Here is a 24,098-nt window from a genome sequence, read left to right on the forward strand (position 1 = left end):
GTCAAACTTTTCCCATCTGAGTTCACAGACCTCTGAATGCTATCATCGAATCTCTCCATGGAGCCCATGTTTAAAACCCCTCCTCTAAATAACATTGACTTATACAAACATTTATACGCCTCTCGCCTTCTCTGAAAGTTACTAAATAGAGCCTCTCTGTGATGGCTGAGGAACTTTCTGCCCTGCAGCTGCAGCTGGGTTTGTCTTCACCTGGGGATTCTGGAGGCAAGGCTTAAGGCCACCTGTGTCCCACTCCGTTGTATATTTGATGTGCCAGGGCGTGAGCCAGAGGAGCCTGTGTGTGCTTAGACCTTTGAAATGTCCAAGATAAGGTGCCTCTGCTTGCTGATCGAGGATGTGTGTATGGCCAGCATCCTTTACACTTTCTAATTCCCGTCACTGACCATGCTGGCCAGGCTTGCTTCTGAGGAAACTCTAATGTAGCCATAGCCACTTGTGTTAAAAGCTGTTTGTCCTCTGAACTTTATTCATAAACATCCCCGCGGTTAAGGCATCTGTTTCTTCATGTTAATTTCCCCGGCCCCGGTTTTCCTAGCCGGGAAGGAGAGTTTCAATCCATGGGTAGGCCAGGCGAGAGAAGCAGGTAGCCTGTGAACTAGGCTGGGAAAGAAAGGCTCACCACAGGCCCTATGGAACAGGCAGATGGAAATGCAGGGGAAGCGCTGTTTCATTCCTGACCTCCTCTGGAGGTTCGGGGGGACAGGAAAACTGAGTAGAAGCGTGATTTTTGTCTCTGCTCAGGCTGTAGAAACAAATGAGGTGGAGAAATGAAGAATCCAAGAAGAAAATAAAAGCCTAGTTCCTACATCAGGAAAAAAAAAGGCACCAAAGTTGGAAGAAAATGTCTCCTTGCTTTTATCATTGGTAAGGATAAAGAATACGTGTGGCCTTTCCTGCTTGGAAACTGGCCTCTCACGTCAGCACAGAAGAAATGATTAAGAAACAACACAGAACTTGCAATTTTGCAGTTACTGTTGTTGTCATGTCCTCTTCTGTATCCACTGGATGAAGTTTTCACAAACTTCCTTGTGCCGCTTTTGGGAAAGAAGTGTGGAGGAAACTAGGTCGCTTGGAGTTGAAAACAGAGAAAGGAGAGAAGTGTAGTTTTGTGCTGGCTTTGGAGGTGAGCTGGAAATCACCAGCGAGAGGCCTGAGCAAGGACTCCCTGAGGTGGCTTCTTGATGTATCACATTAACAGTGGAAACTGTCCACTGAGAGAGCAGAGTGCTGTTGGCAGGTAGAGGAGGAAAAGATGGTGTGCTAGACAGCTTCAATCTCTGTCTGAGGAAAGGATTTCCCCCACTAAGGCACCAAGCGTTAGTAGCAGTTCCAGGCCCCTGGGTAAAAAGAGGACAGAAGGATGAGAGGATTATTAATTAAAAACACAGGTTGACCCTGAAATGACCAAATGAGTACTAATAAATCCCATCAGCCTCCTTAGTAGAAAAGAAAGTATGCTAAATGCTTAGAACCAGCATTAAGGTCCTTATCAGGCTACTTTTCTTACTTTTCTAGTTTGGCTGAAGTTTTATGCCTGATTTTTGCTATATAATGTAGTCAAATTTCAGGCCTTTGGGAATGTCAGTGTGTTTATCTGTAAAATAAGCTTTCTCTAACGATAATTAAAGCTATGCTTGGTCAAGGACATGTTATTGCAACCACAGTGGGGGCCTTCTGTGATAGAATGGAGGAGAAGATTCTGTACCCCTGACACTGGGATCTTTCCTCTACTTCTGTATCTTTAATTAACACTGTTATTTTCTGTGAACAAAAGCCGTACTTCCTCATTGTAGATCATTAAGTACATAAAAAAAAGAAGAGAGAAAGGGAAAATTTAGCCTCTAGTTTTACCACCCAGAACTGCCCATGGTTAACAGCTTATCTTCTTTATTTCTTCTCTTTTCTTGATTTCAATTTTGTCTATAAAATTATAGATTGGATTAGATTTATTTGAAGCTATTTGTTGAAGGGAAGAGAAACTGATAGAGGTCAAGCCTTTGGCTTCAGGTTGCTCATGGTTCACTGTATCACACAGTTGGTCTCTGGCCCGTCTTCCCCCATTGGATGATGAGTAACTTGATTGCCCCGAGCAGTTAGACCCTCCTGCTTGGTGCCCCTTGCCACTTTGGATGGCCCTCTCTTATCACACTGCCAGTTCTTTAAGTTGAGCACTCAGTACTATTTTTTTCAAAGATCATTCTTTTAACCAACAATTTTCAATTCCTACTTTAGGTCAGGCCCAATGCCAGGTGCTTTAACATACATTCTTTTATTTGGTTCTAATCATTTTTGTATTCTTTAGGGTGCGGGCAGTGCCTGGAACCCGGGAAGTTGAATTAAAAAAATAAGGTATTTTGGAAGGAATGTGAGCATTGAAGTTAGACTGGGTTTGGGTCCCAGCCCTTCTGTACAGCTGTGTGAAACTCAGGCCAGGAATTTAACGTCTCTAAGCCTCAATGTCCTCATTTATAAAATAGGTGTAATACAGTCTTCAATAGAGGCTCGTGGTGGAGATGAAATGAAATGATAAATGGAATATTCTGGCTCATACTATGTGTTCCATACATAGAAAATGAACGAAGGAATGAAGAAAGAATGAATGACTGATTAGAGTCCAAGAAATCAATCCAAGGGCTACCGTGTATGTTCATGTGGAAAACGAGGAAGAACTGAGGCTCAATCTTTGGGCCCCAGGGCCTTCATTCTCTCCCCTTCAAATCTGGTCTCAGGAGAGGTCCTAATGTTAGCCATTGAATTTTAGGTGTGAGTTTAAGTTGACATGCCCCCTCTCTGAGAAACATTTGCATTTTAAATCAAATTTCTAATTGTCCGGTTTAAGTAATGTTTTGTATAATTTCAGTGGGTTCACAGTTTTCCCCAGAGCCCATCTGTGAACCCTGTGCCACCCATTGAAAACCCCTTATGTCTCAACAAGTATTGACTGGGAGGTCACAGAGAAGTAGATGAGAGACTTGTCGGGTAGGATGCATTTTAACTGGGAGCAAATCAAGATACGCTTTTAGTAATTGAGGCAGGAAGCAATAATCGCCCTAACTCTGGTGGTTCCCATCTGTGTGGAAAGGAAAAACAGATTCCAGAGACCTTAAATGGTGAGAATTGAGCATCGTGAGGTCCAACTAGATGTAAGGAGAGACATAAAGAACAATTGAGAGAGGCTCTCAGCTTCGAAGCTGAGCAGCCGAGGTAATGGCACTTCCCTTGGGAACTGTAAGGTAGTGTAGAGGGGAGCTGGCTGTCTGGGGAATAGATGATAAATTTGGCTGCAGCCATAGTGAATTTGGGGTGGCTGGGAAGCAGCCAGGATGGGGGGATGTCTACCAAGCAGTTAGACATGCAGAGTCCTGCAGAAAAACGGTTCCTTTCAGCCCCAACGTTGTGATTCTCTGATGACTAGGGGAAAAAGTGGGGCCAGAGCTTTAATCCGGGAATCTTCGCCTTAAGTGGGATGTTGGAGGAGTCAAGAAGGTGGATAAATTGCCTGAGAGAAACAACGTGGAAAAAGTTCATACAGGACCAAGTACTGAATCTTGAAATAAACCCATTTTTAGAGTCTAAGCTACAAGAAATCAAGAGAGAGAGAGACAGAGGCAGAGACAGAGAGACAGAGAGATGGGGATATAATGCCAAACAGGGGGACATCTCAGCAAAGAATGGACCACCCAGCCAGGAGAAGAATGAGGACATAGGCACATCTCAAAAGACTGAGACAGATGGAGACTGAGAGGGGGCTTCTCTTACTGCTGATGGTGAGACAGCATTTGGGTGAGGCATGAGCTGAGATCCAGCCCAGGAGAAGGAAAGGGGGCAGCACAGGGAATTCTGAGTTTGTTTGAGTTTTCATCTGGATGACTGAGAAAATCACTGAAATGTCTGACAGCCTATTAGTGATCAGCCTATGTTTTCTGCTTCAGACAGATGGGAGTACCAGATAGAATTTAAGTCCAGTTTATAGGAAATTTTTAAAAGTTACAATTTTGTGTACTTGAGTCAGTGACTATAAGATCCATACTGTCCAAACCATAATAGCTTGAATGCACAAAAACATTTATTGTCTTCTCTCTTGACAGGTGTATTGATAAAGCACCCCTCCGTTATCTGATTTGATTCTCCTCATGAGGCAGGTAAAGCAGGTATCAAAGTTCCCTTTTACAGATGAGGAAACTGAGGCTTGGAGAGAGGAAGGAATATTGCCAAAGTCACAGGGTTTCTAAGTGGCTAAGCAAGAACCACAACCCAGGACTTAGGACTTCTGAGTCAGTGCTTCTTCTGTACCAGAACCTCTTCCAAGGATAAGGGCAGTGGTTCTTACCAGCCCCCTGTGGGAGTCTGTTTAGTTTATATCTTTCAGGTTACATAACCCAAGTTATAGAATCTAATGGATCTTTTGGGTTAATGTGCTAACAATTCTGCTTATTAATTGTTGTGAAATAGAAGTGGTGTGTGTGTGTGTGTGTATGTGCATGCACTTTGGATAAGAGACAATTCAAAGATAATTTTGAACCATGGCCCTTTCAGCATCCCTCAAAGTGTAGGATAAGGTAGTAGCCAAAAGCATCGACTTACTATATGAATTTGGACACGTTCTCTCCCTTTCCTTTGCCTCAGCTCATTACCTGTAAAATGAGGATAATACCTATTTTGTAGGGAGGCTAAGAAGATTAAATGGAATCATTTGTGTAAAGTCCCTGGCTCTCTGATCTTCCTGTTATGAGCGCACAACGCACCGTGGCCAACATAAGCAGTACCCTATGGAGGGCCACCCAGGATGGCTGCTCCCCTTCCAGGTCCCAGATCATGGCAGGGGGACTTGAGCTGCTCAGGTTACCAGCTGTGGCCTGGGGCTTGGCCATCCTCTTAGTCCCTTCTGCAGCCTTGAGGAAAAGCTAATCAGGGCAAAATGGGGAGCAATGGATACAAAAGTAGGGCTTTGGAAAATTATCCAGCTAGATTTAATGGAGAGAGACTTGCCTCACAAAAGAAAGATTGTTCTGGAACAAAATCTTACTATCTTGGGCTTCCCTGGTGGCGCAGTGGTTGAGAGTCCGCCTGCCGATGCAGGGGACACGGGTTCGTGCCCCGGTCCGGGAAGATCCCACATGCCGCGGAGCGGCTGGGCCCGTGAGCCATGGCCGCGGAGCCTGTGCTCCGCAACGGGAGAGGCCACAACAGTGAGAGGCCCGCGTACCGCAAAAAAAAAAAAAAAAAAAAAAAATTCTTACTATCTTTTAAGAAACGAAATAACCACTGAGGGCTGGGTGTTCTACTGTTTCCCACCAGCCCTTTCCAAGTAGTGGCTACAATTCTGCTCACATAATGAATCCATAAGGGCAGAGAGTTCAGGGAGACCAAGGAGGAGATAAAGAAGGAACTTGGATGCTGACAGCCAGGGCAGTGGGCAGGGAGCTGCCCCAGCCCTGGAGAGATAGGCGAGACTCTGGAGGGCTTTCTGGGGACTGCAGGCATACAGAGAAGGAGCTAGAAGGGAGACAACTGTGGGGGGAGGGAGGAAGGGGTGAAGAGGTATCAGAGGCAGGGAGAAGTGATTATATTTTCATCTGCTTTAGAGAAAATGTAACAGATTTTCCTGCATTACCCTAAATCTGGCCAGGGAGGCAGTCTTCAAAAGATGAGCATGGAGATTAGTTTGAGGAAAGCGAAAGGTGACATTCCAAGGAGATACACACAGAAAGGAGTCAGTTCCTGAACTCCTGTCAAGATGTTGTCCTTATTACACCCTTGTTCATGGCAGGGGCCCAATAAATAATTGCTGGTGGAACCAATGAATTATATACATACCTCACACTGGCTGTTGACAGGTAAAACCTTGGTTTGGTTCACAGGTAGAATGAAAGGCTGGGCCAGCCCTGCCAATTTCACTTGAGCTCAGTGAAACCCTGCCGCAAGAAACAAGTGACTTAGAAAAACAGAAAGCGTTACTGTGCCATTTATATTGTAAATATAAGGTGGGTTAAGTCTCTAGCTCTCATGATCTTGAGAGAGGTGGGAAATAGAGTGTGGGCGGGATGGAGCAGAGAGCCTATAGTGCCCTTCTCCTATCAAAACCTCCTTAGCTCAGTGACTAAGCTTTTCTTTTTTGTTTGTTTGTTGTTGTTTTTGGGGTTTTTTTTTACATCATTATTGGAGTATAATTGCTTTACAATGGTGTGTTAGTTTCTGCTTTATAACAAAGTGAATCAGTCATACATATACATATGTTCCCATATCTCTTCCCTCTTGCGTCTCCCTCCATCCCACCCTCCCTATCCCACCCCTCTAGGCGGTCACAAAGCACCGAGCTATCCCCTGTGCTATGAGGCTGCTTCCCACTAGCTATCTATTTTACGCTTGGTAGTGTGTATATGTCCATGCCACTCTCTCACTTCGTCCCAGCTTACCCTTCCCCCTCCCCATATACTCAAGTCCATTCTCTAGTATGTCTGTGTCTTTATTCCTGTCTTACCCCTAGGTTTTTCATGACATTTTTTCCCCTTAAATTCCATATATATGTGTTAACAGGCGGTATTTGTCTTTCTCTTTCTGACTTACTTCACTCTGTATGACAGACTCTAGGTCCATCCACCTCATTACAAATAGCTCAATTTCGTTTCTTTTTATGGCTGAGTAATATTCCATTGTATATATGTGCCACATCTTCTTTATCCATTCATCCGATGATGGACACTGAGGTTGTTTCCATTTCCTGGCTATTGTAAACAGAGCTGCAATGAACATTTTGGTACATAACCCTTTTTGAATTATGGTTTTCTCAGGGTATATGCCCAGTAGTGGGATTGCTGGCTCATATGGTAGTTCTATTTGTAGTTTTTTAAGGAACCTCCATACTGTTCTCCATAGTGGCTGTACCAATTCACATTCCCACCAGCAGTGCAAGAGTGTTCCCTTTTCTCCACACCCTCTCCAGCATTTATTGGTTTTTTTTGTTGTTGTTGTGGTACGCGGGCCTCTCACTGTTGTGGCCTCTCCCGGTGTGGAGCACAGGCTCCGGACACGCAGGCTCAGTGGCCATGGCTCACGGGCCCAGTCGCTCCGTGGCATGTGGGATCTTCCCAGACCGGGGTATGAACCCGTGTCCCCTGCATTGGCAGGCGGACTCTCAACCACTGTGCCACCAGGGAAGCCCTGTTTTCAGATTTTTTGATGATGGCCATTCTGACTGGTGTGAGATGATATCTCATTGTAGTTTTGATTTGCATTTCTCTAATGATTAATGATGTTGAGCATTCCTTCACGTATTTGTTGGCAGTCTGTATATCTTCTTTGGAGAAATGTCTATTTAGGTCTTCTGCCCATTTGTGGATTGGGTTGTTTGTTTTTTTGTTATTGAGCTGCTTGTAAATTTTGGAGATTAATCCTTTGTCAGTTGCTTTATTTGCAAATATCTTCTCCCATTCTGAGGGTTGTCTTTTGATCTTGTTTATGGTTTCCTTTGCTGTGCAAACGCTTTGAAGTTTCATTAGGTCCCATTTGTTTATTTTTGGGTTTTTTCCTCATTTCTCTAGGAGGTGGGTCAAAAAGGATCTTGCTGTGATTTATGTCATAGAGTGTTCTGCCTATGTTTTCCTCTAAGAGTTTGAGAGTTTCTGGCCTTACATTTAGGTCTTGAATCCATTTTGAGCTTATTTTTGTGTATGGTGTTAGGGAGTGATCTAATCTCATACTTTTATATGTACCTGTCCAGTTTTCCAAGCACCACTTATTGAAGAGGCTGCCCTTTCTCCACTGTACATTCCTGCCTCCTTTATCAAAGATAAGGTGACCATATGTGCGTGGGTTTATCTCTGGGCTTTCTATACTGTTCCATTGATCTATCTTTCTGTTTTTGTGCTAGTACCATACTGTCTTGATGACTGTGGCTTTGTAGTATAGTCTGAAGTCAGGGAGCCCGATTCCTCCAGCTCCGTTTTTCCGTTCTCAAGATGGCTTTGGCTATTCTGGGTCTTTTGTGTTTCCATACAAATTGTGAAATTTTTTGTTCTAGTTCTGTGAAAAATGCCAGTGGTAGTTTGATAGGGATTGCATTAAATCTGCAGATTGCTTTGGGTAGTAGAGTCATTTTCACAATGTTGATTCTTCCAATCCAAGAACATGGTATATCTCTCCATCTATTTGTATCATCTTTACTTTCTTTCATCAGTGTCTTATAATTTTCTGCATACAGGTCATTTGTCTCCTTAGGTAGGTTTATTCCCAGATATTTTATTCTTTTTGTTGCAGTGGTAAATGGGAGTGCTTTCTTGATTTCACTTTCAAATTTTTCATCATTAGTGTATAGGAATGCCAGAGATTTCTGTGCATTAATTTTGTATCCTGCTACTTTACCAAATTCATTGATGAGCTCTAGCAATTTTCTGGTAGCATCTTTAGGATTCTCTATGTATAGTATCAAGTCATCTGCAAACAGTGACAGCTTTACCTCTTTTCTGATTTGGATTCCTTTTATTTCCTTTTCTTCTCTGTTTGCAGTGGCTAAAACTTCCAAAACTATGTTGAATAAGAGTGGTGAGAGTGGGCAACCTTGTCTTGTTCCTGATCTTAGTGGAAATGCTTTCAGGTTTTCACCATTGAGGATGATGTTGGCTGTGGGTTTGTCAAACATGGCCTTTATTATGTTGAGGTAGGTTCCCTCTATCCCTACTTTCTGGAGGGTTTTTATCATAAATGGGTGTTGAATTTTGTCGAAAGCTTTCTCTGCATCTATTGAGATGACCATATGGTTTTCTCCTTCAATTTGTTAATATGGTGTATCACATTGATTGATTTGCTTATACTGAAGAATCCTTGCATTCCTGGAATAAACCCCACTTGATCATGGTGTATGATCCTTTTAATGTGCTGTTGGATTCTGTTTGCTAGTATTTTGTTGAAGATTTTTGCATCTATGTTCATCAGTGATATTGGCCTGTAGTTTTCTTTCTTTGTGACATCCTTGTCTGGTTTTGGTATCAGGGTGATGGTGGCCTCTTAGAATGAGTTTGGGAGTATTCCTTCCTCTGCTATATTTTGGAAGAGTTTGAGAAGGGTAGGTGTTAGCTCTTCTCTAAATTTTTGATAGAATTTGCCTGTGAAGGCATCTGGTCCTGGGCTTTTGTTTCTTGGAAGATTGTGAATCACAGTTTCAATTTCAGTGCTTGTGATTGGTCTGTTCATATTTTCTATTTCTTCCTGATTCAGTTTTGGCAGGTTGTGCATTTCTAAGAATTTGTCCATTTCTTCCAGGTTGTCCATTTTATTGGCATAGAGTTGCTTGTAGTAATCTCTCATGATCTTTTGTATTTCTGCCGTGTCAGTTGTTTCTTCTTCTTTGTTATTTCTTATTCTATTGATTTGAGTCTTCTCCCTTTTTTTCTTGATGAGTCTGACTAATGGTTTATCAATTTTGTTTATGTTCTCAAAGAACCAGCTTTTAGTTTTACTGATCTTTGCTATCATTTCCTTCATTTCTTTTTCATTTATTTCTGACCTGATCTTTATGATTTCGTTCCTTCTGCTAACTTTGGGGGATTTTTGTTCTTCTTTCTCTAATTGCTTTAGGTGCAAGGTTATTCGAGATGTTTCCTGTTTCTTAAGGTAGGATTGTATTGCTATAAACTTCCCTCTCAGAACTGCTTTTGCTGCATCCCATAGGTTTTGGGTCGTCGTGTCCCCCTAGTCATTTGTTTCTAGGTAGTTTTTCATTTCCTCTTTGATTTCTTCAGTGATCACTTCGTTATTGAATAGTGTATTGTTTAGCCCTCATGTGTTTGTATTTTTTACAGATCTTTTTCTGTAATTGATATCTAGTCTCATAGCATTGTGGTCGGAAAAGATACTTGATACAATATCAGTTTTCTTAAATTTACCAAGGCTTGATTTGTGACCCAGGATATGATCTATCCTGGAGAATGTTCCATGAGCACTTGAGGAAAATGTGTATTCTGTTGGTTTTGGATGGAATGTCCTATAAATATCAATTAAGTCCATCTTGTTTAATGTATCATTTACAGCTTGTGTTTCCTTATTTATTTTCATTGTGGATGATCTGTCCATCGGTGAAAGTGGGGTGTTAATGTCCCTACTATGAATTGTTGCTGTCGATTTCCCCTTTTATGGCTGTTAGTATTTGCCTTATGTATTGAGGTGCTCCTATGTTGGGTGCATAAACATTTACAATTGTTATATCTTCTTCTTGGATCCATCCCTTGATCATTATGTAGTGTCCTTCTTTGTCTCTTGTAATAGTCTTTATTTTAAAGTCTATTTTGTCTGATGTGAGAATTGCTACTCCAGCTTTCTTTTGGTTTCCATTTGCATGGAATATCTTTTTGCATCCCCTCACTTTCAGTCTGTATGTGTCTCTAGGTCTGCAGTGGGTCTCTTGTAGACAGTATATATATGGATGTTGTTTTTGTATCCATTCAGCCAGTCTGTGTCTTTTGGTGGGAGCATTTAATCCATTTACCTTTAAGGTAATTATCGATATGTATGTTCCTATTCCCATTTTCTTAATTGTTTTGGGCTTGTTATTATAGTTCTTTTCCTTGTCTTGTGTTTCTTGCCTAGAGAAGTTCCTTTAGCATTTGTTGTAAAGCTGGTTTGGTGGTACTGAACTCTCTCAGCTTTTGCTTGTCTGTAAAGGTTTTAATTTCTCCATCAAAACTTAATGAGATCCTTGCTGGTTGTACAATCTTGGTTGTAGGTTTTTCCCTCTCATCACTTTCAGTATGTCCTGCCACTCCCTTCTGGCTTGCAGAGTTTCTGCTGAAAGATCAGCTGTTAACCTTATGGGGATTCTCTTGTGTGGTATTTGTTGTTTTTCCCTTGCAGCTTTTAATATGTTTTCTTTGTATTTAATTTTTGATAGTTTGATTAATATGTGTCTTGGCGTGTTTCTCCTTGGATTTATCCTGTATGGGACTCTCTGTGCTTCCGGGACTTGATTAACTATTTCCTTTCCTATATTAGGGACGTTTTCTACTATAATCTCTTAAAATATTTTCTCAGTCCCTTTCTTTTTCTCTTCTTGTCTGGAACCCCTATAATTCGATTGTTGTGCGTTTAATGTTGTCCCAGAGGTCTCTGAGACTGTCCTCAGTTCTTTTCATTCTTTTTTCTTTATTCTGCTCTGCAGTAGTTATTTCCACTATTTTATCTTCCAGGTGACTTATCCGTTCTTCTGCCTCAGTTATTCTGCTATTGATCCCTTCTAGAGTATTTTTTAATTTCATTTATTGTGTTGTTCATCGTTGCTTGTTTCATCTTTAGTTCTTCTAGGTCCTTGTTAAATGTTTCTTGCATTTTGTCTATTCTGTTTCCAAGATTTTGGATCATCTTCACTATCATTATTCTGAGTTCTTTTTCAGGTAGACTGCCTATTTCCTCTTCATTTGTTAAATCTGGTGTGTTTTTATCTTGCTCCTTCATCTGCTGTTTTTCTGCCTTCTCATTTTGCTTATCTTACTGTATTTGGGGTCTCCTTTTTGCAGGCTGCAGGTTCCTAGTTCCCATTGTTTTTGGTGTCTGTCCCCAGTGGCTAAAGTTGGTTCAGTGGGTTGTGTAGGCTTCCTGGTGGAGGGAACTAGTTCCTTTGTTCTGGTGGATGAGGCTGGATCTTGTCTTTCTGGTGGGCAGGTGCACGTCTGGTGGTGTGTTTTCGGTTTCTGTGAACTTATTATGATTTTAGGCAGCCTCTCTGCTAATGGGTGGGCTTGTGTTCCTGTCTTGCCAGTTTTTTGGTATAGGGTGTCCAGCACTGTAGCTTGCTGGTCGTTTAGTGAAGCTGGGTGTTGGTGTTGAGGTGGAGATCTCTGGGATATTTTCACCATTTGATATTACGTGGAGCTGGGAGGTCTCTTGTGGACCAGTGTCCTGAAGTTGGCTCTCCCACCTCAGAGGCACAGCACTGAGTCCTGGCTGGATCACCAAGAGCCTTTCATCCCCACGGCTCAGAATAAAAGGGAGAAAAAGTAGAAAGAAAGAAAGAAAGAGGATAAAAGAAAATAAAATAAAGTAAGGTAAAATAAAGTTATCAAAATAAAAAAAGTAATTATTAAGAAAAAAATTAAAAAAAACAAAAAACAAACAGACGAATAGAACCCTAGGACAAATGGTGAAAGCAAAGCTATACAGACAAAATCTCACACAGAAACATACACATACACACTCACAAAAAGAGGAAAAGGGGAAAAATAATAAATCTTGCTCTCAAAGTCCACCTCCTCAATTTGGGATGATTCTTTGTCTATTCAGGTATTCAACAGATGCAGGGTACATCAGGTTGATTGTGGAGATTTAATCCCCTGCTCCTGAGGCTGTTGGGAGAGATTTCCCTTTCTCTTCTTTGTTCTCACAGGTCCTGGGGTTCACCTTCAGATTTGGCCCCGCCTCTGCGTGTAGGTCGCCTGAGGGCGTCTGTTCTTCGCTCAGACAGGACGGGGTTAAAGGAGCAGCTGATTCGGGGGCTCTGGCTCACTCAGGCCGCGGGGAGGGAGGGGCACGGAGTGCGGGGCGGGCCTGCAGCGGCAGAGGCCGGCGTGACATTGCACCAGCCTGAGGCGCGCCATGCGTTCTCCCAGGGAAGTTGTCCCTGGATCCCAGGACCCTGGCAGTGGCGAACTGCACAGGCTCCCCGGAAGGGAGGTGTGGATAGTGACCTGTGCTCGCACACAGGCTTCTTGGTGGCGGCAGCAGCAGCCTTAGCGTCTCATGCGTGTCTCTGGGGTCCGCGCTTTTAGCCGCACCTCGCGCCCGTCTCTGGAACTCCTTTAAGCAGCGCTCTTAATCCACTCTCCTCATGCACCAGAAAACAAAGAGGGAAGAAAAAGTCTCTTGCTTCCTCGAAGCTCCAGATTTTTCCCCGGACTCCCTCCCGGCTAGCTGTGGTGCACTAACCCCCTGCAGGCTGTGTTCACGCCACCAACCCCAGTCCTCACCCTGCGCTCCGACCGAAGCCCGAGCCTCAGCTCCCAGCCCCGCCCGCCCCGGTGGGTGAGCAGACAAGCCTCTCTGGCTGGTGAGTGCCGGTCGGCACCGATCCTCTGTGCGGGAATCTCCCCGCTTTGCCCTCTGCACCCCTGTTGCTGTGCTCTCCTCCGCGGCTCTGAAGGTTCCCCCTCCGCCACCTGCAGTCTCCGTCCGCGAAGGGGCTTCCTAGTGTGTGGAAACCTTTCCTCCTTCACAGCTCCCTCCCACTGGTGCAGGTCCCGCCCCTATTCTTTTGTCTCTGTTTTTCTTTCTTTCTTTTGCCCTACCCAGGTATGTGGGGAGTTTCTTGCCTTTTTGGAGGTCTGAGGTCTTCTGCCAGCATTCAGTAGGTGTTCTGTAGGCGTTGTTCCACGTGTAGATGTATTTCTGATGTATCTGTGGGGAGGAAGGTGATCTCCACGTCTTGCTCTTCCTCCATCTTCCTAGATCACCCAACTAAGCTTTTCTGATCAAACGTGTTGTCAGTTTACATCTGTGCTTCTTGGGGAGGTGTTTCCATTTTAAGCATGCTAATCAGGGAACAGGTTGGGAAGGTTTTTGTGAGCAGCATGAGGAAGGAGTCTTGGAGGGTGGGCTGTTGCTGCCTACTGTCCCCCATTGCAACTGGGCCTGATCAGTACCCCTGCGAGAGTCTCTAGGCCCTAGCAGCCCTGAGTACAGCACATGGGTCTTTCTATCACCAGCTTTGGTTAGAGAAGACAAATCATCTGCCTTTGAACTGGTTAGCTGGCTAAGAATAACCAACTAGATTAGAATTCAGAAGGGGCTGATTCCTCTCTGCCAGTCTCAGAGTTCCTGAGTGCCCTCAGGAGAGCGTGGTGCCTGTCTTGTGATCCGCTCAATCCTAGTCACCTTTCAGAAACCAGCCAGTGTGTGCCTTCTGGTTTCTTCTCAAGCCCTGGCTTGCCCTACTCCTCATTGAAATCTCCTTTCTCTCTCATGCAGTGGTGTCACGTACAGTCTATATCAGCAATTTTCATACCTGGTTATATTCCTGAATCACGCAAGAAACTTACACAATGTTGGTGATAATAGTTCCTGCTTATTACATGCTGGGCATTGTTCTAAGGAGCTTATGTATATTCATTAATTCTCACAGCAACCCTGTGAAATAGGATTCCTCTTATTGTCACTACTTTGCAGATTAGAAAACTGAAGCTCAGAGTGGTACAGTCACCTGCCCAAGGTTCTATAGCTATGATGGCGTCAGGATTCAAAATGGAGACTTCAGTGTTCATGCTCTAGATCTCTCCACTCCACTCTCAAGAGTCTGCCTTTCAGAGTCCTGATACTGACCTCCCAATCAAGAGCTCCTTGGAGTGGAGCAAGAAACATTTATTTTTAAAACTTCACGGGAGACTCTAATGTGAACCAAAAGATGAGGGTCTTCATAAATAATGAGAACTAATTCTTATACTTGGCCAGCAGAGAATATGTAGAATTTTCCAGGGAGCTGGTAAATGCCCTGTAAGTGTCAAGTTTCTAGGACAGAGAGGAGCCCACCCTTACTTTCTCCTTCTGGGGGACAGAGGATATACCTTTGTTCATTCATTTATTCGTTCACTCAACAAAATGTTACTGGAAGCCTGCTATGTGCCAGGTGCTGTTCTAGATCCTGGGGAGCATGGAGCTTATATTCTATATGCGGGAGGCAGATGCTAAGCAAATAAATATATAACAGGCTGAGTAGTGATAAGTGCTGTGAAAAACAATAATGCAGGTGAAAGGATAGATGGTGGGGTGGGATGGAGTGGTGAATGTGTGGATGACTTTAGATAGAGGGATTTTGAAAGACCTCTCTGGTAAGGTGACATTTGAGGAGAGACCTGAATGAAGACAGGAAGGAAGAAATGTAGATATAGGGGAAGAACATTCTAAGCAGCGAAAATAGCAAGTGCAAAGATCCTGAGCTGGGAGCAGCTTGGGCAGGTTTAAGGACCATCAAGGAGCCAGAGCAGCTGAAGTGTTCTGGGACATTCCAAAGTTTAGGATAGGGAGAAGTGAGGGGGATTCAGGGAGGTGAGATTGAGCCAGTGAGGTGAGAACTATATCAGAGGCTGCTGAGGCTGAGCCAGATGAGATGGGGCATGGGTCACTGTGTTTGACAACACAGAAGTCACTGGTAGCCTGGAGGAGGATAATTTCAGTGGTGTGGATAAGGCCGGAAGCCTGATTGGAGAGGGATCTGGAAAAACTAGGAGAAGAGAAAGTGGAGACAGCAAACTTAGACTGATTTCATTTTAGTTTAACTATAAAATGGAATAGGGAAATTAAGCGGTAGCTGGCAGTGACAATGGGATCAAGAGAGCTTGTTAAAGGTGGGCCGCACTTTAGAATGTTTATGTGCAGATGGTACTACCCAGTCAGGAGGGGAAATTGGTGATTGCAGAAGGCGCATCTTTGATGAGCTGAGAGCCGGTGGGATTCCAGGGCACAGCCGAAGGAGTTGGCCTTAGAGCATTGTGAGAAGACCCTGTACAAGGGAATGTGGAGCAGAGCGTAGAGTTGCAGGGAGGTGGGGCTAGTTGGTGGTCAGCTCATGTGGGATTTCAGTTCTGATGACTTCAATTTTCTCAGTAAATAAGAAAGCCCTGAGCTGAGAGCAAGGAGGGAGTCTTCTATCTTATTCTACTATATGGAACAACCAAGAATTGTAATTTAAAAGTTGTCCTTGTAGGTTTATCCTTTAGAAACATCAGTAATCACGATAACATATTTTTATAACTTTTCAAGCACAGTTTTTGGGGGTACTCAGCAATTTCAGGTATGCATGGTCTTTGGGGATGTTCTCTTCATAATCAAAACCCAGTGCACTGGTCCCAACTGACTAGTTTTTCAATGGAAAATTCACCCCCATCTTCCTCAAGGAAACATCAGATAAGGTCTTGTTAACATTATAACATGAATTTGAAAGTTATTTTTTCTCTGGTTTATGGCTATTTTGCTTTTCTTAGATATTGATAACATTCACTTCATTCATTTTGTTTTATTTCAGAGGTCACATGAGAAGCAACTATGAATCCTAATGTTTCTATCTCATTCTGTGACACAGAAAAATTGCTCCTTCGGTTGACCCCTTAGCAGATAACCATGCCTTGTTTTTCCTAATACAGTGGTTGTCAAACTTGAATGCACATCAGAATCCCCGGGAGGGTTAGTTAAAACAGAGTGCTGGGGGCTTCCCTGGTGGCTCAGTGGTTAAGAATCCACCTGCCAATGCAGGGGACACGGGTTTGAGCCCTGGTCTGGGAAGATCCCACATGCCGCGGAGCAACTAAGTCTGTGCGCCACAACTACTGAGCCTGTGTGCCACAACTACTGTAGCCTGAGCACCTAGAGAAGAGAAGCCAGTGCAATGAGAAGCCTGCGCACCGCAACGAAGAGTAGCCCCCACTCGTCGCAACTAGAGAAAGCCTGCGCACTGCAACGAAGACCCAACGCAGCCAAAAATATCCCCCCAAAACAGAGTGCTGGGCCCCACCCCCAGAGTTTCTGATTCTGTAGGTCTTGGGTGGGGCTCCTGAGATTCTGCATTTCTGGCAAGTTCCCAGGTGCTGCTGGGGCCGCCAGTCTGCGGACACACTTTGAGAACCGCCACCCTAAGAGATTCTATTTGTAGTCTCTTCCAATAGATTTTGAGGAGGGCCGGGCAGCTGCAGGGCCTCTTTCTGTACCTGCAGGAGTGATGGGGAGGATGATAGAAAGGAGGACGGCTCACAAGCTTGCTCCACCCCTCTCTCTTCCCCATAGAAACTCTGGAGCTACCCCTGACAGAGGAGACCCTGGGTTGGGTGGACCTTGGGTCGCCCCCGCAAGCATCTCCAATGATTCTCACGTCTGTCCTTGCCTGAAAGCAGTCGTGACTACAGCATCCCCAGGATGCTTTCATCTTTCAAGTCCTGATCCCTAGTGCCCCTTCCCACCCTCCTCTCACCCAAATCACCTGGCCCTGCTCAGATCCCTGATCTCTGGCTTCCCCCTGTCTGCTGCTAGTTGCTCCCAGTGAGCTCTCGGTACAGGATGGATGGGCCTTCATAATAACCCTGGCAGGCAGCCGTTGGGCCAGGGCCTCCCCTTTGAGGCTGGTGTCTTTGATTTCTTGACAGATTAGCGGCACACAGAAGCGAAGCCTGCGTAAGAGGCTGGAGTGAAAGGACCAGCTCTCCACATGACACATGCCTGTAGTACACTGTGACTGGCAGGTAAGGGGGAAAAGCTATTTGCAGAGCCCAGCAAGCGAGACGCTAGCTCTGAAGAGCCTGCATGGCCTAAAAATAACACAAAGGGTGGGAGGGGGAGAAAGGAAACTTTAGCATGGAATATTTAAAAAAAATTAAAAATAGAAAAGCTTTGGTAAATGAGAGTCGCCAGTTGCTGTGCCGCTCACCACCTACAGGGCTTTTAGGATTCCCAGCAGACAGCCAGTAGCCGGCGTGACAGGAACAGTGAAATTATTTCGGGGAACGGAGTCAGGCCACCAATGGATGGTGGAAGCAAGTGCGGAGAGACAAAAGTGCCACGTGGCGGGCTGAACTGTTTGGGATTGACGATAAGCCGGTCTGGGAATTAATGAGATCCAATAGATGTGGGGGTTTGCCTCCAATTTGATGAACCACTTTGTCAGGCTTGCTTAACCTCGGTCTCAAATCAGTGGAATTGTAAGTCGGCAATAGGACTCTGATTCTGCTCCTCTTCTTGTTAGGATGCTAGGATGCCGCCTTAGATCTTGCACTGCCTCCTCTGCCTTCTCCCCTCCCCGCCCCTCCCCTCCCTGCAGCCTCTTCATTCATTCTGAGCTCCGGCAGATAAATGATTTGGTTTAGTTTCATCCTTATTGTCTTTCTTGGGAAATACATGGATTAGCAAGGTAAACGAATGTCCTTCCCATGAATGAGTTGCCCTGATCAAGGACCTCATAGGTAGATAGACCTGGCCCAGCATGAACAAGATACGAGGGGACCAAAGCTGTCGTGTGTTAACAGAGTCCAGGTTTACCTTGTACCTCTGTCCAGTTCTAGGAGAAAAATGGCACCTGAAGAAAGACCAGAATTGTACAGGGGAGGAAACCGGATTTCTGCTCTCTAAGGAGTTCAGTAATTCAACCCATGGTGGGGGGCAGGGGTGCAGGTGGGAGGGGTTGGAAAAGGGGGCACATGCTTTTAAAAAGACACTTCCCTGAGGAGACCCAGAGTGGAAATTCAGACTGTAGGCTCTGGAGACAATCTGATTTATTTTCCAGTTCCCATATAAGAGATGAAGCAGAGAGGCCCCTCAGTAAATGTTGGCTGATTTCAAATAAATGAGTGATGAGCTGAGCTGGCATTCATGCCAAACTCTGGGACTTACCATCAAGGTTGTTGCATTTGACTAGAGTTTTTTTTTCAGTGAGGGGTGCAATGAACTGTCTTAGGGTACTCTGAGGACTGGCTGATTATCACCCCAGCAGTGCCTGGGTCACACATTCCCAGATCTCAAATTACCAACTGCATGCCAGGGGTCAGGGCCAGCTCCACACAGGGAGACAGTTGGCAGGGCCTCTGTGTCAGCAGCGTGGGGTGAGCGTGACCTTAAGCTGCCCTCACAGTTCAGCCCCATTCCGCTCAGCTCTTGAGCACGGTTATCAGGCCTGTGTGTATATGAAAACCCCTCCTCCCATGAATGGATTCAGTTGATAGGTATTAAAGATTGCTGAATTTCCATGGCACTCTCTGAGAATTTCAGAAGGCTCCATATCATGGATGTTCTTAAGATGTAAAATGTTGTATCACATAAGATGCATCAAAAGCCACTAGGGGTGTACTAGGAGACACTTAGATAAACAGATAAACTGGGCAAAAAAATTGTCTCTTATGGAGTTGATAGTTTAGGGTTAAAATTAGCAACCTGGGCTTAGAGTGGAAGACACTTTCATAGGTCTTTCCATGGTACCACATGACAGTCCCTTTTCATGACTGGATATTCATGATTTCAAAAGCAGCAGTGGGAGGAAGATGAGGGAAGAGAATGTTATTGAGCATCTTTTGTATGCTTTGCATGGGGCCAAGTACTTCGTATACATGAGCGTATCTAATTCTTAATGTTCCCTTGAGGCGGGTATAAAAGCTAGATTTTGCAGTAAAGGAAACAAAGATTCAAAGAAGTGGCTAGACCAGCACACTGATTTTTGGCATATGCATTTGACTATAAAGACTGTAGTTAGTCTACATTACCACACACCAGACTGCCAACCAGATTAGCCCAGAGGGCTCAGTAGATAGGCCAGAGCTGCTCTGGTCAACTGCCAGAGGACAAAGGTACTGAGTTATGAGATGGGAGGTATCACCATCACATAATAGAAGCCTGCACATTCCTTCTTTGGTGAGCAGTGAAGCCATAGCAAAACTAAAAATAGAAAAGTTACTATTAAAGAATAACAAATTATAAAACCTAAGACATGAAACAGTGTTTGCCTCATCCTAAGGCCCTAGCTGCTGTTTCCATCCTTCTTCAATTCACCTACTAAATGATGACAGTTTGCTCCAATATTGAAGGAGCTCCTATAATCTTTGCAGAATGGCTGAATGAGAAAAACAAACTTGTTTTCAAGAGTCTCAGAGTTCAAAACAAGGACCAGTAGGTGGGAATTAAAAGAAGGTAGCTTCAAAGCTAACAGGAAGAACTTTCTAGCAAATGGATCCGTGTGACTATGGGATGGGTTGCTTTGGAATGAGCGAAGTTCTCTGCCTTGGACATGCTTAAACAGAGGTTTGGAAATACCTTATGGATTTGGCATTGGCTAAATGGCCACAGAGGTCTCTGAGAGCCTTTAAGGATCTGAGAATCCATGACATATGGTACCAATTTTCGGTTTGAAACAAATTTCACTCTTATCTGAGTCAACTCTGGTCTACTCTTCAGTGCCCAAAAAAAGGGTTTGGGGGGTAAGACCCAAGCCAAAGGAGTATGTGTGGTTCTACTTGAGGTATGGGAGATTTAAAGGGAAGAGTGGATGGTTGTCACAGGTGGCAGGGCTGTCCAAGTCCTTTGCAGGTAGTGACTTCTGCTTACTGAGGGTGGCCCAGGTGAGGGCAGCTAAGACTGGAGCTAGAGAAGGACTCGATATTGTGTGGGAGGCCAGGTCATTGCCTTTAGGGTCTCTTCTAATCAAAGAATCTATGGTTTTTTAATGAGGAGCCATTTAGGAACAGGAGATCTGCTCCCTGCCAGCTTTTCCAGGTGAGGGAAACCTTCACACTTTTGGCCAAAGCAATGCATCTAACAAAGCAAACTATACGCCAGTCCTGTAATTTAGCGATCCACTTCTGGGTATATAGCCAATAGAATATATCTGGGCTTTTATATCCTCCAAAAGACATCATTAAGAACGTTCATAGCAGCTTTATTCATAATGTCCCCAAGCTAGAAACAACTTACAATGTACATCAGCAGTAAAATGGGTAGGAAAATTGTACTGTATTCATACAGTGGGACACCATGCAGCAATGAAAAAGTGGTGGCTCCAGATACATGCAACGCTGATGTGTCTCACAGACATAAGATTGAGTGAAAGAAGTTAGACGTCAAAAATACAGACTGTAGGGCTTCCCTGGTGGCGCAGTGGTTGAGAGTTCGCCTGCCGATGCAGGGGACACGGGTTCATTCCCCGGTCCGGGAAGATCCCACATGCCGTGGAGCGGCTGGGCCCGTGAGCCATGGCCGCTGAGCCTGCGTGTCCGGAGCCTGTGCTCTGCAATGGGAGAGGCCACAACAGTGAGAGGCCCGCTTACTGCAAAAAAAATAAATAAATAAATACAGACTGTATAATTTCATATATATGAAGTCCCAACATAGGCAAAAAAATTATAGTGAGAGAAGTCTGAACAGTAGTTATCTTTGGCAGGGTTAGGGGTGGTAATTAAATAAGATGGGGAATGAGGACATTTTGGGGATAGATAGCTGGAAATGTTCTATATCTTAATCTGATGGTGAATGGGTACAAAAATTCATATAACTGTGATCTTTCCATTTTGCTCTATATAAGTGCCCTCTCTCTCAATATATAGATATAGATAAGATATAGATATAGATGAGATATAGATATAGATATAGATATATCTGGAAAAGAAAAAAAAAAGAGCAGTTTCTTTCCCATGGAGACTCGGTTATATTCTGGATTCTTTTGGCATTCCATGTTAAAGGAAAATATCCAATCTTGTGGCTTTGGTATACTGATCCTTGAACAAAAGGAAGTACTGGGGCTTCCCTGGTGGTGCAGTGGTTAAGAATCTGCCTGCCAATGCAGGGGACATGGGTTCGAGCCCTGGTCCGGGAAGATCCCACATGCCGCGGAGCAACTGAGCCCCTGCACCACAACTACTGAGCCTGCACTCTGGAGCCCGTGAGCCACAACTACTGAGCCAGCATGCCACAATTACTGAAGCCCGTGTGCCTAGAGCCTGTGCTCCGCAACAAGAGAAGCCACAGCAATGAGAGGTCCGCGCACCACGACCAAGAGTAGTCCCCACTCGCCGCAACTAGAGAAAGCCCGTGCGGAGCAACGAAGACCCAACGCAGCCAAAAATAAGTAAGTAAATAAATAAATAAAATTTAAAAAAAGATTATTCACTAAAACATTAAAAAAGAAAAGCAAGTATTGGACTGGTACTACTGTAACCACTAATTATTGAAGATAATATAATGTTATTACACAGATTTCAAAATGCTTTGAATCAAATTTTGGCTCCTAGACTTGGGTTTTACTCCTAGGTCCACCACTAACTTGCTGTGTGTACTCAATGTTTTTATCTTTGGAAGACTCAGTATTCTCGTGAGTAAAATGGTGAGTCATTCAATAAATATTTATCAAATGCCTACCATGGGCAAGGGTAGACGTGTGGGAGAAACAGATAAATCAGACTCAGAGTTGAGAGACTCAACTGAGACACTCCATGTAAAATCACATTATAAAGAGAAAGAGTTACAGCAACGTAAGAATTTATTAAGACATGACAATTATGGTGAATGCCTGATTCAATGCAATAAGGTAATTCTTTACCCCGGGAAATTAATACTTTTGCCAAAGTATTATTCTCAGCCTTCTGTGTATGCAAACATTTGCATCTAACTGGAAAATTTACTGAGATTTTTCAAGCTCAGCAGCACCTTTAGATGTTAATGTGATGTGAATTGAGAAAGATTTTACATAGAGTTTAGTGTGTTGGGTATAACAGAATTGCTCAACATTTGGAAACGAAGTGTGTTTTGTGTCTAGTTGCCTTTCCATGTTCTGGAGAGCTACAGAATGCATAAGTAAGTCACGAAGACAGAAAGCAAGTATAATATGATACCATTTATATAGAATTCAAAAAGGTGCAAAAAATGCTATCCATTGTCTCGGAATGCATGCAAGCACGTCAGTGATAGAACCATACCTGCCTGTAAGCAGTAGACAATTACAGGAGAGCCATGTCTTAGATTACGTTCCCCTCCAACAGAGCCTGAGACCAGGACTTGGGTGCAGGGCATTTACTGAGGGGCGATCCCAGGGAGTAGGAATGAAGGAGCAGGGAGGGTGAGACAAGAAAAGGGGGAAAGCCAGGAAAGGGTGTGTTATTGAGGTCACTGCTTTAGGGAAAAGGGCTCAACCCCACCTCTGAGAATTGTCTGTCCTAAGGGCATTTATACAAGGCTCTGTCCACCTGGGTTAATGGTTCTCCTGGGGGTGCTAATTCCCCCATGCATTTGTGATGTGCCTGTGAGGGTTGAGTGCACTCTTGAGGGTTTGGAGGAAAGCCTTGGAGTAAAGAAACAGAGACTCGAGGTGGGCCCTGGGAGTGGGATACTGCCAGTATGGCTGACGGCTGAAGCCAGAAGTGGGCTGAGGGCATGCTATTTTAAGTTCTTACCCCTGGGAAAAGAGGGGAAGGAATGGGATGAGAAAGGGATATACAGGGAACTTCAACTGGCTCTTTGATGTGTTATTTCTTAAGAAAATACGGCCAAATGTGAGTCTTCCAAAAAGCTGGATGGTAGGTGTATGGATGCTCATGATATTATTCTTGATACTTTTCTGTATCCTTGAACTATTTCAAAAAAAAAATTGGGTTGCATCAGCATTAATTTGTTTCAGGGGAGCTCTGATTGAATAATTATGCAGAGCAATAATGTGTCAAATAGTAATATAATTTACCACTAGTTCTTTTTTTTTTTTTTTTTTTTTTTTAAACATCTTTATTGGGGTATAATTGCTTTACAATGGTGTGTTAGTTTCTGATTTACAACAAAGTGAATCAGCTATACATATACATATGTTCCCATATGTCTTCACTCTTGCGTCTCCCTCCCTCCCACTCTCCCCATCCCACCCTTCCAGGCTGTCACAAAGCACCGAGCTAATATCCCTGTGCCTTGCGGCTGCTTCCCCCCAGCTATCTACCTTACTACGTTTGTTAGTGTGTATATGTCCATGACTCTCTCTCGCCCTGTCAAAACTCACCCTTCCCCCTCCCCATATCCTTAAGTCCGTTCTCCAGTAGGTCTGCGTCTTTATTCCTATCTTACCCCTAGGTTCTTCATGACATTTTTTTCCCTTAAATTCCATATATATGTGTTAGCATACGGTATTTGTCTTTTTCTTTCTGACTTACTTCACTCTGTATGACAGATTCTAGGTCTATCCATCTCATTACAAATAGCTCAATTTCATTTCTTTTTAAGGCTGAGTAATATTCCATTGTGTATATGTGCCACATCTTCTTTATCCATTCATCCGATGATGGGCGCTTAGGTTGTTTCCATGTCCTGGCTATTGTAAATAGAGCTGCAATGAACATTTTTTACCACTAGTTCTTAAATTAAGTTAATGTACCTAAGTATAATTTTGATGGAACTTGACTAACAAAATATTGAGTTTTATCCAAAATGTCATGGTCTAATTTTTATTCTAGTTGAGAGATCTCACTTGATAAACTTTTGATTGTATTTCCAGTTGTCTTACCAGGGCACTTTGTGAACGGGGTGATTTATCCATTTTCTGGTTGGGAAAATCATAACTCAGAGGAATTTAGTAATTCATTCAAGATCATTCAGCAGCAGAA

The sequence above is a fragment of the Phocoena sinus genome, chromosome X, assembly GCF_008692025.1.
Source record: "Phocoena sinus isolate mPhoSin1 chromosome X, mPhoSin1.pri, whole genome shotgun sequence".
NCBI classification, from domain to species: Eukaryota; Metazoa; Chordata; class Mammalia; order Artiodactyla; family Phocoenidae; genus Phocoena; species Phocoena sinus.